Source organism: Zosterops lateralis (assembly GCF_965231275.1).
Source record: "Zosterops lateralis genome assembly, chromosome: 1".
Classification (NCBI taxonomy): Eukaryota; Metazoa; Chordata; class Aves; order Passeriformes; family Zosteropidae; genus Zosterops; species Zosterops lateralis.
The window spans coordinates 87,782,800-87,801,918 of NC_139762.1; the positions used below are offsets into that span (position 1 = coordinate 87,782,800).

At 40.2% G+C, this 19,119-nt stretch overlaps 1 protein-coding gene across 9 annotated transcripts in view; it reads left to right on the forward strand.

Moving 5' to 3' along the window:
• Window positions 1–781: 781 nt before the first annotated feature.
• The window catches only part of LOC310909938 (poly(rC)-binding protein 3-like), a 497,258-nt gene continuing 478,920 nt past the window's right edge, over window positions 782–19,119 (forward strand). For 7 of the 9 annotated variants that reach the window (XM_083862318.1, XM_083862312.1, XM_083862321.1 and 4 more), the window contains exon 1: window positions 787–1,330. The gene's annotated coding sequence lies outside the window, so the exon portion shown is untranslated. Of the gene's footprint in view, window positions 1,331–19,119 lie in introns of all 9 variants that reach the window. The other 2 variants (XM_083862317.1, XM_083862316.1) reach the window with 2 other exon arrangements.

Sequence of the window (19,119 nt, forward strand, 5' to 3'; positions counted from 1 at the left end):
ATGAAAATGCAAAAAGCTGTCCAAAGGTTTTTTTATATATTTATCTGCTTAAAAACGACTTTTACGGGGTTTATTTTTAGTCGCAAAGTACTCCTGAGAGTGTCAAGTCGGGTAGAATGCTTCCTTCGGTAACAAGCAAATGTTTGCTGGATTTTGTCAGATGTTTGAGATAAACGTGACCCGCCGATATTCCTCATCAGCAAAATGATGCGGGCGGCGTCGTCCATTCGGGCCAGGAAGGAACATCATCTGCCGGCGCCGCTCTCCGTGAGCCACGCTCCTGTGCTAAAGGCGCGGCTGAACGCGGTTTTACTACTTTTGATAGGAAAAGTGCAGTTCTCAGCCTCCCGGCTCCTTACCGACGCTTTCCCCACGACACCGAGCGCCGCTGATGTGCCGCTGACAAGGCGCGTTCAGCTGTCAGAACTCGGCTGCCTTTGGCGTGCCCAACTTTGGCTCCCCAGCCCGGGCTCCTGTTCCCGGCCGGAGCCCCGCAGTCACTCCTCAGGGCGGGCCCGGTCCCGCACGGACACCGCGGGCGGACCGCGCTTCCCTCGGCCCCTACGGGCACTTCATTCTCCCCGCTCGGCTCCGCGGCGGCCCCGGCCGGGCTGGGCAGGCACAGGGCCCCGGAGAGCCCCCGCCCCGCCGCCGTCCCGCCCGCCCGGCCCCAGCCCCGGCCCCGGCCCGGCCCGGCCCGGCCCTCAGCGCTGGCGGCGGGGGGCGCCCGCGGGCGGCGGCGGCGGGAGCGCGGGCGCGGGGGTGGCCGAGGAGCGGCGGCGGCGGCGTGAACGCGGCTGCAGAGCCCCAGCCGGGAGCGGGAACGGGAGCGGGAACGGGAGCGCCGCGCCCGCCGCAGCCGCCGCAGCCGGAGCCGGGCGAGGGGCGAGGAGGAGCGCGGCCGGGCGGAGCGCCGGGAGCAGGGTCGGGCCGCGCAGCCCCGCGGGGAGGCAGCCGGGGCCCCTCGCCCACAGCGCCAACACCCCCCGCCCCGCCGCCTCCGCCCGCCCCCAGCCAAGAGAAACAAAACACAACCCCGGCACCGCTACGCTCTCCCTCCTTCTGCTCTCGGCATTTCGTGGTTGTTTTGGGGTTATATTTTTTTAATATTTATTTTTTCTTTTATTTTTTTTTTCTTGGGGATTCTCTTCTCTCCTGCCAGACTGAGTTACACGTTCTTGATAATTTCTCTTCCCCTCATTTTTTTATACTCTTCTCCCTGCTTCCAAACCCTGTGTCTGTGTGTTTCAATACTATCACAACCTCTGCTAAAAATAGATCTTTTTATACCCTTCCTCCTCTCTGACCCCATCCAACACCCCTTGTTAAGGTGAGTTGTGTCTTTTCATCACTTTTTTCCTTGTGTGTTGTTTTTTGGTTTGATTTTTTTTTTTTTTTTTTTTTTTTTTTTTTTTTTTTTTTTTTGGTTTTGTTTTGTTTTGCTTGGGGTTTTTTTGGTATTTTGGTTTCGGTTGTTGATTTTTTTTTTTTTTTCCTCCCCATTTAGGGCAGGTTTTAGGGAGGAGGGGATGTGGAGGAGAGAATTTCATGGGGAGTCAGGCAAAGCCTTATTTTGCCTTCTGCAGCCTCAGCATCACTCCGGACTGCTCCCTTTTATCCCAAGGATGTAGCTGGCTGATGAAAGTGGGGAACTACTCTTCCTTAGCGCTGCATGCTTGGGAGCCACAGCAACAGCAGGAAAAAAAACAAGCTTCTCTTTTTTCCTTCGTCCTACCCCCCCACTCCCTTCCTCATTCCCTCCTCCTTTCTGTGTCTTTTTTTTAAATTATTTTTTAAAATATTTTGGTGGGATGTTTGGTTGAGATTTGGTGGTGGGTGGGTTTTTTTGGTTTGTTGTTTTGGTTTGTGGTTTGTTTGTTTGGGTTTTTTTCTGTGTGTATGCTTGGTTTCTGTTTTTAAGCAATACACAGGGGACTTGGAATGTATTGCATGTAGCGCCAGGGGAGCTGTGTGTGTGGGCACGTGTGTCTTGAGAGTGTGTGTGTGTGTGTGTGCAAAGTGCATTTGTATTTCGTGGTCCTGGGATGATGAGTGTTAAAGCTTCCAAACAGTCCCTGTACATAGAGCAAGGAGCACAGCAGAGGCTGCTGGGGGAGAAACCGGTCAGGGATGCAGGAAAGCTACAGAGCTCTCCACAGAGTTCAGTCCCTTGTGCTCCAGAACATCTTTCCATAGATCATTACTGGCACCTTCAAGGTGATGGCTCCCATTCTTCTCCTGGCTTCTCAGGAGTGCAGAAAAGGAAAACTTTACAGCTAATGTGAAGGGATAGCATTTGTGTTCTTCCAGCAGCCTGAGACAGTGTTATTCCAGGGATGAGTGGGGAAGACAGAGCTGTGATCCAGAGTAAAATGGATCATTTGCTGTTACATATTAGTGTTCAGTAAGAAAAAGAGACATGAAACATTATCAGTTTGGCCAGCCAGCAGAAGCATTGGAGTCTGGCTTTAATTCCCAATTCCAAAGTTGTTTTAGACTGTTTTTCATTCTTCAGAAAACTGTGCCTATTGATGGCAGAAATGTGTTTTTACAGTAAAGCAGTCTATTATAAACCTGCTGGGGAACGATTTATTATTCAGAGGCAATCAAGTAATTTATATGTTTCATAGATTTCCCCCAAGTCTTTTAGTGTGCCTTCCATTATGTATTTTACCTATGTGTGTGAAGTGGGGTAATATAGATTTTTGTTGCATTTTAACAAGGTGTTAAGGCATAACTTGCAGGGTGCCATTTGCAAAGTGTCACTTAATATGAAGCAAAATAACAGCCTCTAGCTCTTTTTCATGGATTTTTCACATCTCCCTTGTTTGTTTCAAAACAAGCGGTGATTTTGCTTAAGAACTTGTAAGGAAAACTGGCTTCACAATGGTACACAGTTTCAGATGTTAGCTCAAAAGTATTACACTTGTCTGTCTGGCTGTGAGACTTGAAATTACTTATAAAATCTAGTTAATATAAAGCACATGAAAGAGCACTTTGTATACATGGTTTTCTAACAGGTTGAATAATTTTTGTATCTAAAACTTTACAAATGAGCTAAAATGGTTGTATTAATCTGTGTTTGGAGACCCTCATGGATGCAGGAACATTAATGTTTCCTGTCTAATTAATGCAATTCCAAAATATCCTGTCTTTCCACATGCTGCATAAATAACACTCAGCAAAAATGAGCAGTCATGGAAGTAGTCTTGTGCTATCAAGGGTCATTTCATCATTTCTTGTTAGCCTAAATTAAAAATATTTCACACAAGTTTGCCTTGGAATTTTTTTTTCTGCTGTGGCTGGCTGATTGTGAAAGTGGGAAGCATGCTTTGAGTGAGATGTGACATTTCTAATGTTTGATAGCTGTGAGGGGAGAGACACCTGATGTGCTGTGTACATCATCCTTGAAGGGATGCAGGGTAAGAAAAAGGGTTGGAAAATGAGCACAGTGCACTGGCAGTTTAGATAAATAAATATGGGTGATGCATGTTAGCTTGTCAGCTGCTGTTCTGCTGAACCCTGACTGCTGGCTAAACATATTTTCTTGATAAGCACAGCGAAGTGATACAATTTTTCTGATTTGATAGAGTTTGCTGTTAAAGTCACATGTAGCACAGAACAGCACTTGTTCTGTAGATAAAAATCGTGCCACCTTATTTTAATCCACAGAAGGCTGAAATATCCACTACTCCTCCTGAAGTCACCAGGAGTTACTTGTGATCAGAACTCTCCACGATTTTTTTATCTCAACATGTCAGGATTTAGGATATTTCCAAAGGATGCTATTGACAGCAGATCTCATTTTGTTTAGATTTTACTTTGGGTACATATTGTATGTTTACAGGTAGATATTGTCTTTTACCACAGCAACACTAAAATGTGTCAGGAAATGGAAAACTCTTAACATTGTTTTTCTCATGAGCTTTTAAAGGAAATTCTCCTGGTGTTCTTTAACTGTTTCTGGAAAAGCTGTGCTCACTTCACAAATCTACACACTAAGAACCTTAAGTTGGTTGCTTAGCTGCTGGTGAAAAAAAAAAAGGATAGAATGTTTGTACACAAAAAGAGCAAGTCATGTGTTTGAGGTTTTTTAATGACAACTGAAAGACAGGAGTGCTTTCAGCTGGATATGGAAGTGTTGAAGTAAGGTTTATGTTGAGTTTGATCTGGGGGTTGTTCCCATTGGCATGAGTGACAGCACACCTACACTTAGCTTATTCTGTAATGTACTAACCTAGATTAAACATCTCTAACTTATATTTTGAGACTTGGATATGACATCAAACCTTGGATTTATTAACTTCTAAAGCCTTTTTTGTTTGTTTTATCTTTGAAACAAGCCTTTTAAAGCTGTGAACTGCTATAAACGAAGTAATGGAGTGTTCAGGATTCACTCCGACTTTGTGGACCTTATTGCTATGAAAGTAAGGCGGGATTTCTCTCTATTGCTGACCAACTGAAATTATTTTCTTGTATTATTGAACCTTCTTATTCTGCAATATTAGTCTAAAATGCTTAGTCAAAGGAGTTTTTATTCTGTGGATGTGGTGGTTCTACAAAAGAAGAACGTGTATTTTGTCTTGTTCTAAATTACAACTACCCATCTGGTTCAGTGACATTTTGTTGCGGGGCAAAGTTGCTGTTTCATTTGGATATACTTGTCAAGGAAACTGTATTGAGGATGGATTTTCTTAGGTTTTTAACAAAGTAAATGAAAACTATCACAGGGCTGCCTGGTAGTTTTGGGGATAGGGGTGCAGTGGTTTTATCCGTATCCATGTAGAATGCAATCACAATATACATTAAAAATCAGTAGCATCTGAAAAAGTTAATCCACTTTTCTCTTTAGATACCTATTTCCTTGCTAGTTTAAAAAGGTACTGTATGTGTATGTGTTTCCATCCGAGTGTATATTTGTCATTTTAAGATGTTTAGAGGAATGATACCTTATGCAAAGATGACTATTTATTTGCATTTTGTCTACTGGAAATACAGTTTTTATAATAAAATAGGTATTTTTCTTCTGCTCTACTTGCTTATGTATAGAAGAAAATTAGTATTTTCTTCTGGGAAATGTGTTAGTCTGAAGAGCCAGATGCTGAACAGATCTACAAGCAGTTCCTTTCGCAGTCTTGGTGCATGTGGATGAGTGTAACAAGAGAAGTAACAAGTGCTCAGGCATGGCAGGGAAAGGAAGAGTGTGGCTCTCTGGAAAGCAGAGCATCTAATGATCTGGTGCAGCACTGGCTGAGTTATTCAGGGCTAAGAGAGCAAAGGGCTCCTTCACCCTTACCAGTATTAAACTCCTCTGTCTTGTGGTTTGCATTCATCAGTCTGCTTGCTTTTCCCTTTATTAGATAGGGAAGACTTAATTACAGTCTGGAAGTGCTAACACAGCTCTCTGATGACAACTGTTTGTAGGAGGCCAAGTGGAAAGTAATTCTGGAGAGGGGTCTCCAGCTACAGTGTTTCTTCTTTGCAGCCTGTTTTTATTTACTCCAATTTTTCCTGGATTTGCATCCAGCTCTTATACCTTACTTGCCAGCACAGGCTGGAGATTGTTTTGTGTGCAGAAAGTGTTTGTAGGAAAGGGAAAAGAATATTATCATTAACTTTGGGCAACACAGTGTAACTGCTCCACCAATTCCAACCAAATGCAAGAAGAGCTGTAGTACTGGAGCTAAAATGTTCAGGATTTGCTTGATATAAGATTTCATGTCTCATGACATTTTTAAACATAATTCAGAGGGAATGCATTTTTTTCAGTATGAGTTTTACTGTGAGTCCCAGTGATCACTCATAGAATCTGCAAGGAGCATCCCAAGTAATTACAGGTTAAATTGGGGTGAGGCAGTTTCTCCTACTCAATCCACTGCGGCAACTCCATGCTGGTAGATGGGTACCTGTTCCAGCACTGCCATTGTATCAGTAACAAAACTTACATTTTGTTTATAGGGCGATATACATAACGTCCTATTGATTTCTGCTAGCAGGCAAGGCTTTTAACAAGGAGTATGAATCAAATAATTTTGATTATGGATCCTGCAGCATCTGACTTTGTCATCTGTGCATTAGATATATTTAGATGCTGTGGACACTTAATCCAAGGAAGCAAAATGCTTTTCTTCTGTAAATGACAGATAAAATACTTAATTTGTTGATTCATTTGGCCTTTCAAGGTATGGATGGCTCAAGACTATACCTTTCTGGATTACAATTTGGCTCTTGGTTTACTTAAAAGTAGTTTCAGAAGGATTTATTATTAATATTTTTGACAGCTCTTCTGTATGCATTTAAAAAAATAGTTTTATAGCAAGGTTTTGGGGCCAACCCCAGAAGTTTGATGAGAACTTAGTCCTCTTAATAACTAGTAGTTAACATAAAATTTCATTAATATAAGTGACATATTGATGTGGTTTAACCCCAGCTGGCCACTAAGCCCCACACAGCCACTTGCTCACTGCCATAACAGGATGGGGCAGAGAATCCAAATCCAAAGAGGAAAAGAAAATCTCATGGGTTGAGACAAAGACAGTTTAACGGGTAAAGCAAAAGTCACTCACACAAGAAAAGCAAAATGAGGAATTCATTCATCACTTCCTGTGGGCAGGCAGGTGTTCAGTCATCCCCAGGAAAACCTGGCTCTGTCTCCTCTAACAGTTATTTGGGAAGACATATACCATCATTGCCTCCATTCCCCGACACCATCCCTCCCCTTCCTTCTTCCTCCAGCTCTGTATGCTGCACATGATGCCACATGCTAAGGAATATCCCTTGGATCAGCTGGGGTCAGCTGTCCCTGCTGTGTCTTCTCCCAGCTTCTTGTGCACCCCCAGCCTCCTTGCTGGAAAAGCAGGAAAGGCCTGGACACTGTGCAAGCACTGATCAGCAGTAATGAAAATATCCCTGTGTTATCAACATTGTTTCCAGGAAAAACCCAAACCTTAGCCCCATACTGGCTCCTGTGAGGAAAATTAATTCTATCCCAGTTAAAACCAGCACATGTATATAGTGGCATGGTCTGTTTCAAACATACTGGCACTTTTCATACAACAGTATCTTTTATAATGAGACATCTGGAGCTCCCATAAAGATTTTTTAATCTTCAATCAAAGTTTGAAAATTTTATGCAAATCAAAGTGGTAGAGTTCTTTGAGCTCTAGTAGAAGAAAGCACCATGACTGTATGCTTCTCTCAGCAGTCATACAATTGCCATTCTTTCACCTGGTGAATTCAGTATAAAACATCTACAAGTCAACCTTAGCAGTTTCAGGCAATATCTTTGGGTCATGATGGCTGCCTCAGTAACCTTGAGTGCACCAGTATTCAAAGACAACATGGTGAAATGTGGGGAACATGAACTGGAAAGGAAATAGGATCCTGATGTGGGCTTAGAAAACCCCTTAGGATAAACAAAAAAGCCTGTCTTTCTGAAGGAGAAGACAAGTACCTGGCCATGTACTTGATGTACTTCCAAGCTTCTTTGGACTTCCTTGCCGGACAAAATTCAAGTGTTTATCAGCAGTGCAGAAACTTAATGAAATTTTGTAAAATCATAGAACCATAGAATAACTTGGGATTGAAAAAGATGTTTAAGATCATCTGATTCCAAACCTTGTGATGGCCACCTTCCAGGGACACCTCAGAATAGATCAGGTTTTAAATTTGTATAACTCAGCTGAGGCTGTAATAGGAACAGAAAGGTAGAACTTAGCAAACGTAAATACTTGTATTTAAATAAGAAGGTGAATAGTTCTTTCTCCTGTTGTGATATCAATGGAGAAGTGTGTTCTGCTTCATATGTGTGCCTTTTGAAAAGGTTTATACTTTTTGCCTCATAGTATTGAATGGGGAATGACTTAGGCTATAAAAGTATGGAAATTCCAAGTTAAGGCTTAGCTTTCACTTAACCATTACAGAGGCAAGGTCCATGTCTCAGGAGTTCTCATTGCAGGTCTTAGAAATGTCTCCTAAAGTGGCACTGAATGTGGTGTTTGTGCAATGCTGTTCCTAACTGTAAAATGGGATAGCAGAGCTATGGCTAAATTCAGCAATTCCTATTCGTGTTAAATAATTTCTTGACTTCAGTAGGATTTCTTGCCTAAGTGAGAGACTCCAAACAGGCTCGTAGAACACTGACAACAGGGAAGGTGTGAAGTATCTATTATTATTACTTCAGAGAATCTTATCTTCTTTGAGATGGCTCGTGTTTCAGGCAGTCTGCATAACTAAACCAAAATTCCTTGGCACTTTTCATTTGATTTCTGCAACACGACACTGCTTGATTCCATCACAGGATGAAATAAATTGAGAGTTCTTTCTAAAATCTGAGATCTAAATAAAGCATATGCTAAGTATAGGAATATTTAAAATATATTAATTCTATATGATACAAAAATGTAGTCTTTTCGCTGTATGTTTCTGGTTGTCCATCTACATGCAAGAAATTATTTTGTCTGTGTTTGGGTTTTCACCTAATATAAAAATATTTTATGGATTCTGTGAGCAGGTGGATACTTAATTGGTTTCTCTTTACATGTCAGAGATGAGACACTGGTGAGGCACTGGAATGGGTCATGCATAGAAGTTGTGGATGCCCCATCCTTGGAAGTGTTTGAAGCCAGGCTGGATGGGGCTTTGAACAACCTGATCTACTACAAGGCATCTTTGCCCATGGCAGGGGGATTAGAACTAGATGATCTTAAAGGTGCCTTCTAACCCAAACCATTCTGTGTTTCTGCGTCACAGACATAAACTAATTAGTCATCTCAGCAACCCCCACTCTTGGGTTTTGTAGTGCACAAACAAAATTTTAAGCACCAGTAATAGTAAAATAAAGACCAGGAATTTATTTTCCTTCTCTTTTTTTTATAGTTAGCTTTTGGTGGTAATGTGGGGTAGAGACTAGAAAAGAATTGTAAATGTGACTGTTCCTAGCCACCAGCTTAGTTTTAAAACTGTGTTTTGAGTGGGGATAGGTGCCTGTGTTAGCATTTGGGATTGGCAGAATTCTCCTCCCTGGCAATACGGAAGAATCTGGGAAGAGGAGGATTTTGATTCTTTCAAATCTGAAGGTGAAATCTGCAGTGCCATATGGATGATACCAGATCCTTCACTCCTGTGAGAACTTTCCAATATGTATTGCAAAGGCAAACTCATGCTTGATCTTCAAGGCTGAAATCTTAAAAGCATCTTCTAAATTTGCACTCTCATGCAGATTTTGCTTGTTTGTGACACCTACAAGTGCAGCCTAGAGGTATAAGCAATGTAAGGCAGAAAGAATCAGGGATAGTAGAATATATGGAATCAGAGAAACAACTAAACAAAAGGGTAACAAGGTCCCTGCATAAGAAAAAAAAAAAAAAAGTCTGAGGAAGTCCTTAAGAGAGGATGGAAGAGGGAAAAGCATTGCTCTGGGATGGGATTAATAAGATTTAACAGAATGTGAGATAAAAGGCACATAGCAAATATCAGAGATTGGAGGCTGGTTTGGAAGAAAGCACAACTAATGTTAAAAGGCAAAATGGCAGGCTGAAAGGGAGCTGTACACTGTCAGTTTCAAGTATAGTTTCAAGGTCAGCTTAAGTTGGTTTAAATTCCAGCTGCTTCTGCAGAAGGAGTCCTGCACAATCTTCCTTCTTTCCTCTGAACAGTGTGCTGCAACTGGTAATACAAAAAAATAAAAGTTTTTCCCAATCAGATCCTTGATCCATCTGACTGACTGCTCATATTATTAACACTACAGCTGCCTCAAGGCAAACTGGAGGGGAGGTGTAGGAAAAGGCAACATAAGATTGACTTAGGCTGACAATAGATCTGTGCTCTTGGTCTGAAAGTCCTGGTGAGATTCTGAGTTATAAATTATTTAGAAGAGAGACTGGCTAGGAAGACATGTAGTGGTAACACAATGGAAGGAAGAATCCACCTGGGACAGTACTTAGAGTGAGCAGTTAAAATGGCTGCATGCAAAGAAGATAAGATGCTAAAAACATCTAAGAGGCAAAATCAAGCATTTAAAAGTCACAAAAAGAGAGTATTTATGTTGTCTTTGCATTTAATTCAGTATCCATGGACACACCTGCTGATGCAGTCTTTAATTACATGATCAAGTTGGGCATTTTTCCTATTCTTCACAAGCGGCAACCCTATCCCGCATGAGCCCCGTTGAGCAGAGCAGTGCCTGTGACCTGGGGCTTATTTCACCTACTTGTATCGTGAATGACAAAGTCCAGTGTCATTCATGGACTGAATGACAGTCCTGCTGGAAGCTTCAGGCTTCCATCTCACATCCTTCATGTGCATCTCTGTCATGGGCCCCCAGCATAGTCCATACTGACTTTTGATGAACCCAGTGTTTATGGCTCCCAAACAAAACATTTTTCTTCTCCTTTTGTCTCAGAGCTGCACCTGCAGTGTGCCATACATGTGCACTACCATTTTAAATGGTAGTGCATGATTCACATTTCTCTTGGAATAAGAAGAAACTATAAAAAAGGATAAAAGTAAATTCAGAATAAAATGTCTTCAGAGAAAAGGAGGCAAAGATCAGAATATGTTTTATAATGAATGAAATATAAAGCTCCTAGGTCTTATTGGTTATCTTTTTAATGATTTGTTTTAAGATATTAAGTGGCGAAATTAGATTGTGCAGAAATACACAGACACATGCTAAACCACATAATGGATTCCATTCTTTAAAAGAGAGGGTTGAAGAAAAGCAGTTTACTCAGCTCTGTGAGAGATAAGATGCAGGCAGATGATGTCATGCTGTCTAGACTGGAATAAAATATGTATGTAAAAAAAATTCTTAGCTAACTTATTTAAATAAAATATTTTGAAAGTCTAAGAAATCGTAAATGCTAGCTGATGATCTTAGATTTTGCTTTGATCATCTTCTATGGGTTCTGGTGTCTTTTCATAACATTTTTTAAAAACTTTATTTTCTCCTTTTTAACATACCTATAGAGAATTGCTTGCTCATAAGAAGATGTGACTGATTCTTCTGGGTTATCCAGTTCAGTCCCTTGCTTTTGCAGCCAAGATGTCATACAATTCCTTTCATGTACTGATCAAACTCCTTCTTACAACTATTTAGGGGGTTTTTTTACTTCCCATACTCCATTTGGAGGCTGTTCCAGTTTTCTGGTTTCTTTTCCCCTTAAATATATTCATGGCCCGCTTTTATTCCTTTGTTTTTGGACTACTTGAGCTTCAGTGTAAGATGTTTACTGATTCAGTGTGGAGTAGTCCTGCTTACTGCTAGACTTAAAAAGCAAAGTTTTTGCTGGACAGAGGCCAGCTCTAGTGACGACTCCTAAGTTTTTTGGAGGGTAGATGATGGTGTAGAGTTAGGCACAATAAGTTTCTGGTCAGGCCCCACATTTATGGATGGTTAACCTTAAACCAGACTTCACTATTGACCTTCAGAGTGTAAATGATATGTCAAGAGCCTTACCCGCATTTCTCTTTTGGGAGGTTTGATCTTCCAGTGCACAGTGCTCCACAGGGTTTTTGCAGACTCATTTTCATTTGGCTTAGTTCTGCTTTCTCACTATAAATAGTTCAAGTAAGACAGAAAGAATCTTTGTTTATAGTTCGAAAAAAAGTCCTGTTTCCTCTTTGGATTAAATTTCACTAGGTGAGAGTTGAGTTCTTAACATTTGCACAGATGCAATATTCTTAGCATTAGTCTTTCAAATAGGAGGTAGCCATTATGCTCTAAGCTAAGTTACTTCCATGTCAGACTACCTAATACTCTTAATCAAGAATGCATTGGATTTCATGGGGTTTTGGCACTCTGTTACGGATAAGTACTTCGTTTGGGAAGCCAGAAGTTACTAACTTTTGATTCTAAGCACATTTTCTGGTTTTAAAATCACTAGCAAAGGGAACATGTATTTTTTATTTGTGATCCTTGAAGTATAATGTAAATAGAGGACAGGAAATTCAAGTGGCTGTCATTTTTAGGTTTCAAGAATTTATTTCAAATAGCTTTCAAAAATCTGCAGGTACCAATGCTGGCATACCCTCACCCTTAGTACTGTGTGCAGTTCTGGGCCCTGCAATTTAAGAAAAATGTGGAGGTTCTTGAATGTGTCTGGAGGAGGGCAACAAAGCCAGAACATATGTCCTGTGAGGAGCATCTGAGGACTTTGGGCTTGTCTAGTTTGGAGAAGAGGATGTTGAAGGGTGACTTTTCTGCACCTTCTTAAGAAGAGAACATGAGGAGGGAAGTGCTCAGCTGTTCTCCTGAGTACCCAGTGACAGGACACATGGGAATGGTTTAAAACTGGACCAGCCAAGGTTCAGACTAGATATGAAGAAACATTACTGAGAGGATGGTCAAACATTGGAACAGGCTCCTTGTAGAGGTGATTGATGCCCCAAGCCTGGGGCATCATGCTTGAACTTTCAGTCAGCCCTGAACTGGTCAGGCAGCTGGGCTAAATGATCATTTTAGGTTCCATCCAAGTGAAATATACTATCCATTCACAATGTTTTCAGTTTTCTATGTCTGTTCCTTTTTCAAAAACCAAGGAGTAAAGTCATGTTATTGAAGCTTTATATCGTTTGCAACTTTAAAGTCATAGCCCTCTATGTGTGAAATATTTTAAGCAATTTTATACATTACTGTTATACGGGTAGTTAGTATGTACCTAAAGTGGAATTATTGTATTTTTCATTTATAAAAAACTACTTCTTTGCATATTATTAATCATTATTTTTCTGTTGGAAATTTAACATGGGTAGATAAGATACAGTTCTATTTATCAGAAATTTTTAAATACCACAAGAAGTAGTATCTAATGTGACGATGCTGTAATACTGCCACAAGAAGCAGTATCTGAAACAGTAAAATTCCAGAGTGAATGAAGCAGCTGGAACTGTAACTCGTATCAGCTGCCCAAGACCAAGCACTCCTTTCAGCTTTCTCCTGGGGCCATTGACATTTGCCTTGCCTGCAGAATGACTATGCATGTTATCTGCAAGGCATTAATCCATTAGTAATGAGCTGCTTTTAATCCTGGTGTAAATATCCTCTTCCTGGAAAAGGGTGTGTGTCACAGCATCAAGATTTTTTTTTTTTTTCAAATAACTTCTGTATACCTATGTGGGCAAATAACTTCCCTCATTGGATTTGTCCCATTTAACCTAGCGGGACTGCAGTTTCGCATTTGAGTGTTTGTAGGAGTCAGCTCTGAGTCATATTTGTCCTGCAGACCTGGGCATGGAAAGGATTCAAAATCCATGTAGGGGAATAGATTGTCTGTGTGTGTGTGCAAAAAGGTTGGGGCTGGGAAGGAGCCTAGAGTCCTTAGCACTAACTCTGTTCATCAATCCAGAATGTTTACGCTGGATTAAAAGAATGCAGCAATGCACACAGAAGTGTTGTTTATGTTGCTGATATTAAAGAAAAAAACAAAAAAACAAAAAACAAAAACCAAAATCAAAACCAAAAACAAACCAAAACAAACCAAAACAAAACAAAACAAACAAACAAAAAAACCAAACAAACAAACAAAAAAAAAAACAGAAAAAAACTCCACCAGATTTTTTTTAAATTAAAAAATGAATTATAGATCTGGAAAAAATATAATAATTTTATGTCATGGCAGTGTCTGATCTGTTTTCCTGGGATGCTTTGGATGCTTTTTGATTTTGAATTTCTTTTTCCACGTGCTGTTGCTATGGTAAGAATCAGCACATGAGGGAGAGGTATCATAGCAAATAATGTCATAAGCTATAACCTGTACGAGCTTTGTATTTCATGGGGCAGCATAGGGTCCATAGTACTGAAGCCCTGTCGAAAGAGTTTTCAAACTGTGGATGGCATCTCATTATTCAGGGATTTTTTTACACGACCAAAGCAAATCAAGAAAGTCAACCTTTTATCAATAAGATTACATTAACTACAAATTAATTCTTACCTCCTTTAGAAAATATTAGGTCTTCCATAAATCAAGAGGGAAAAATAAAATGAAAAAAAAAAAAAAAAATAAAAAGCCAAAATGTGATAGGGCGATAGAGATGAAGCTAAGAAAAGCAAAATCAGAGATTTTCAGCTTTTGTGGGGAGTATGGGGGGGAAGGAGGAGCAGAGGATGATGTAAACCAAGGTTTTCTTGACCTGACTTTAGTAATCAAGTCATGATAAAATTGGATGAGTACAAGAACTTGGAAATACCAGCTGTGGCCTGTAATGTCATGCCAAGCTCCTATGTAGTAAAGATTGATCAAAGTAGTTGAGTATTGAAAAACAGGTGGCATCTTCAGATGGTTTCAGACCTAATTGCTGCAACTTCGTTACCAAGAGTATTTGTGTATCACAGCCTGCTAAACAGAGAGCCTGTTGAAGAGAGTTTTGAATTTACTGAACAGAGGTTACCTATGTTTCAAAATGTGATTAAATAAGCTTATCATGAGATGAGGCTGTACTTCTAAAATAGCAACTGTTGTTACAGATTAATTATATGCATGAGAAGAGGTGGAGATGGGATTAGAGACTCCAGGTTCTCTGAGTAGCCAGAGACACGGGATGACAGGCAGTGGGTCTACTGGAAGGTCAGGTCAAAGGGAGTCCTTATATTCAGTGTTAGGAGAGAGTGAATTTGCCACACAACATGTCTAACCTCAATTCCTGCAACTGAAGAAAAATCTATGAGAGGGCTTCTGATTCCCTCCAGAGTTACAGCCTTTGGATATAGGACACTCCAACCTAACCTACCCATTTGATAGCCAGAAATAGGGAGACTCACCAAGAGGGTTTAATCCAAATTTAATGTTTGTCACCACAAAACAGGTGTTGTTTTTTTAAATATAAGCGGTTTCATTAATCCAGATGTTGCTCTAAACTACCACCTAAATGCTAGTAGAGTAGCTCAACCATTTAAAGTGGAAAGTATAAAAATATGTTTAGTGAGAGTTTTAGCTAATTCTTCAGACTACAATGACTTCAGTTATTTTTTAAGCAGACACATTTTCTGTTGCAGTCAGTGGCCTCTTGCCAAGCCAAGCATCCATTCGGAATCGTGCAGAGTTTGCACTTCAGTAGTGTTTTAGCAATGTGACAGGCTTGCCTTCAAATATCCGGGCTACAATTTGCTTACAATAACTTCATTCAGACCCACCTGTGTGTTCCAAGGGTTAGCTTTCTGCTGTTTAGCTGATGTTTGGATCCAGCATACCAGATCTCACTTGTGGGATGGTTTACAAACTCGCAGAGTGTCAAAGTCTTGGTGAAGGTGCCTCTTTGGCAACAGAGGAACTGTTTTCTTCCTGAGGAATGCTGCTGCTTGTTTGGTCCTCCTGTGTGTAAGCATAAGTGCTTTCATGTACTGTGACAACAGTAGAGTTCAATGACAACTAGAGTTGAGGAAGCAGGAGGATAAGTTTTCCAAAAACTTACGGATTTTCTTGGAAAATCCCACTCTAGCATCACTCACTAACTTCCATCAATATTAAAGAGGATTTTACACCAAGGACCTCTTTGAAAATCCTGCTAAGCTTCTGTCTTTGTCAGTCTTAAGTGTGAGTATTTCAAATCAGAGAGCAGAATTACTATTATTTTTAGACAGTTTTTCTGAAATGCTGTTGGCAATGTGTTTCTTGCCTTCCTCCTCTCATCTCCTGTAACTCTTGTGTTCATTCGCTGATATCAGCCACATCTGCCAGGAGAATGTGAAGCTCAAAAAACAATCCAGTCTCTAGAAATTCTTTCAGATGTGTGCCTATACAGATGAGGAGAGCTGCAGACTGTGATGGGTTCCAAGTCTTGACAGCTCCAGACACACAGCATACTCTAGCTAGAGGAGTCAGACAATGGCTGGACCTTCTTAGACAGTTAAGAGACCTGCAATCAACAAAAGTTTGTAGACCCTCTCTGTAATGCTTTTGTTCATAACCCTGGCATGGTAACCACCCACATCTTTCATGGCTAACCGTGGCATTCAGGGAGGTTGGCACTGTGCAGACCTTTGTTTTCTGCTGCAACTTTTGTTAGAATTGTGCTAATTTACATTGTTATTACAGCTTCTGGTGAGTTTTGAGTAGTCATATATTTCACTAAATAGTTTCTTTAAAATGAATCTTTGAGAAGAGTATTATTTTGAGGTTTAAAATGTGGACGGTCTGAATAAAAAGGAATGTTCTTCTTTCTAGTCCTGTTTTGAGGATGTCTTCTGATACATGAAACTTTCATTATCCTTTAATTATTGATAGGAAGCATTTTCTTACCAGCATAGCACTCACACACACTTTCCTCCTGAAATCACTTTTCAGGAGGAATTACTGCAAGCAGCTTTTGGATGAGTTTCAGTTTTGCAAATTGCTTAGGTTTTTTCCTTTGTTTTTTCTTAGTATCCCATAAATTAGGGCACAAATTATAAGCAAGATCGTTATGCTGTCATGAATCACTCAAATACTAATGGCCTAATGCACTAAGCCTTAATTAGTAATATTGTATTTTTAAAAAGACAATATTGTGAATGAAACCTGAACATGCACTGTTTTATAACTGGGCCTCCCAGAAGATTTTAAATGGATTCCTCTTCTTAGTATGTTTTTAAATAATTGATACGGCCACTTCAAGCCCTTAGTAGACAAACGAATTATTGGCTGCTGGTGACAAAATTTGGTTTGGGCATAATAACTTCACAGAGACATGGCACTGCATACATCTGCTGCTCTAATTAGAAAGTTTGCCTAGGGTGCTTGTATCAGAAAGAGTGGGAAAAAATAGTGCTCCACAATCTGTTGTAACAGAGTGATTCCTGCAAAATGTGATTTATACAAGATTTCTGCTTAACTCTTTCATTTCTGCTGGAACACACTTGATACCATTTTAACAAATTTTATACAGGCAGGACAGTACTTGCCTGACCAGGATGGGCTGCCTGCTTGGAAATGCCATTTTTGTGTGCCAGATCTAGGGCCTGGAAGTGCATTGTTCCATGGTGCAAAAGACCATTTTGAACAGACCATTGAGACCATTGCTGCTCTGTCCTACAGAAGTCTGCTAAGAGGTCTTGAGTTCCTCCAACCACAGAGAATAGCCACCAACCCTAGTGCTAAGTCCCTTTATTCCAGGCAGGCTCTCAATTTATAAGTTTTTAACACAGATATTAAAAATCAGGACTAACAGCTTAAAATGAGTTTTGGTAGCCCAGTGACAGCAGGGCTAGACAGTCGCAATATACAGACATTATATTTTTTGGGGGAAACTTGTTAAGCTGGGAGTAAAAGCAGATGCTGTGAGACAATGATCAAGTGCATCCTATTTAACTAGGCAACATACAGCACTGGAAACCAAGCCCCTTCTTACTGGAGTGGTTGGAAACCATCCAGCTGAACAGCATTCTCCTCAAAAGAAATAGCTGTTATGGGAAGAATTAATTGGAAGCATATAAGTAAGATTAGCATTTTTTGTTGCTGACTTTAATTTATCTATACACCGAATATTTCCTGGAAAACTATTAGTTTCAACAAATACCATGTGTGTTTCGTGACAACACACAGCAGGAGTTTGGTGTCATGGACTATAATTTATTGCAGGTTTCTGAAGAATGTTAGTAGGCTTGGTGGAGAGTGTAGAGAGGTAGATCTTGTTCTCCTTAGACCTCATTTAAGTTAATAAATAATTCCAGTAAAATGAACTTTAAGGGTGCTGAAAATAAAGTGGAATTTTATTTAAAGAAAGGAAAGAAATAATGCCAAAAATATTTATGCTTCGGAGAAAGTGAAATGCAGTCAGGTACATGAAATTCCCTGTTATCTACCAATCCAAATGTTTCAGAGAATAGATCAATGTCTTAAAGGTAGGTAAAAGTGTTGTGGGAGATGAAACTCTATTTTACATGTCCAATTACCTGTTCATACTATGCTATTGTTGAACAGCAAAGAGGCAGAGCAGGTCTTCAGATGTGCTAATGAAATGTTTATGAAAGCAAAATCCAATATCAGAAATTGGAGAAATGTAGCAAACTGAGATGAAGGTGTACTTTGGAATATCTGTTGTTATTTTGAAGTTTCCTTATGCAAATCTTTACAAAGAAATTATGAAGCAGTATGACGATGACATACATTTATAGACACACAGCCTGACATACAGCTGGATTTGAATTTATCTCTTCTCCAGTTTTATGTGAGAGGACAGATACAGACAGTGCTGAAGGCAATCTTGCCCCCAATTTATTGCAGCTGTGTTAATTACTGCAGGGTGGGAACAACCTTGCCCTCACAGCTATGGGTGTGATAAAGAGTGGGTTAGATGGTAGAGTGGTTAGTTGGAGTCTGATGGCTGTGCTATGAGAAGGAAGGGACAGGAGGTTGTGTAGAGGACAGACAGGGTTATGTGGCTGTGCTAGGGGCAGGCAGGAGGGAGCTGGAACAGCAGAAGGAAGAGAGAAGGACAGAAGGAGGTGGAGCTGCCCACAGGAGGCTACACAGGAAAGGTATGAGAGGCTTTTAGCTAATGAGATGCTGCTGCCTGAGGCTTTCTTTGGTGTCAGTTGTACCTCTTCTGTCACTTTTATGCTCTACCTAATCCAAATATTTGAGTAGGTTGCTAACTCAACAGTTACGGTAACTGCAAAAGTATTTATCTTGTTTTCAAGACCATAAATGATGATGGTAGGATAGTATATCGAATATTTATACATACCCACAAATTTGTGGATAAAGAGCATAAAGTCATTATATTATTTCCAGGAAATAGTAGAAATTTTCTAAATAATGAAAAGGTAGTGATTTTGTTCCAGGATGTAGGGAGGAATTAGGAAGGAAATAAGGAGAGGAAGCTATAAGTTGTTGTCATTTATGTGTTCCCCCAGCATCAAAACACCTAAAAATCAAAGAAATATGATTGGAATGATGAGAGACTTTAGATCGCTTGGAACTGAATTTAAGTTTATTTTCCCTGTCAGGTATGCTTATAGTGTTCTATTTATGGGTATTTGAGGGGTTTTAAAAGTTTAATTTCCACTGAACTGAAATATATGGTTCTAGGGAGGATCTCATAAGGGAGAACTATATCAAATTCCTTTCTTATCCTTCTAGATGATTCTGCCTTTTCAGTGGGTTGCTGGCTTTTATGCAGTGTGCCATGTTCATTGTGGAATAA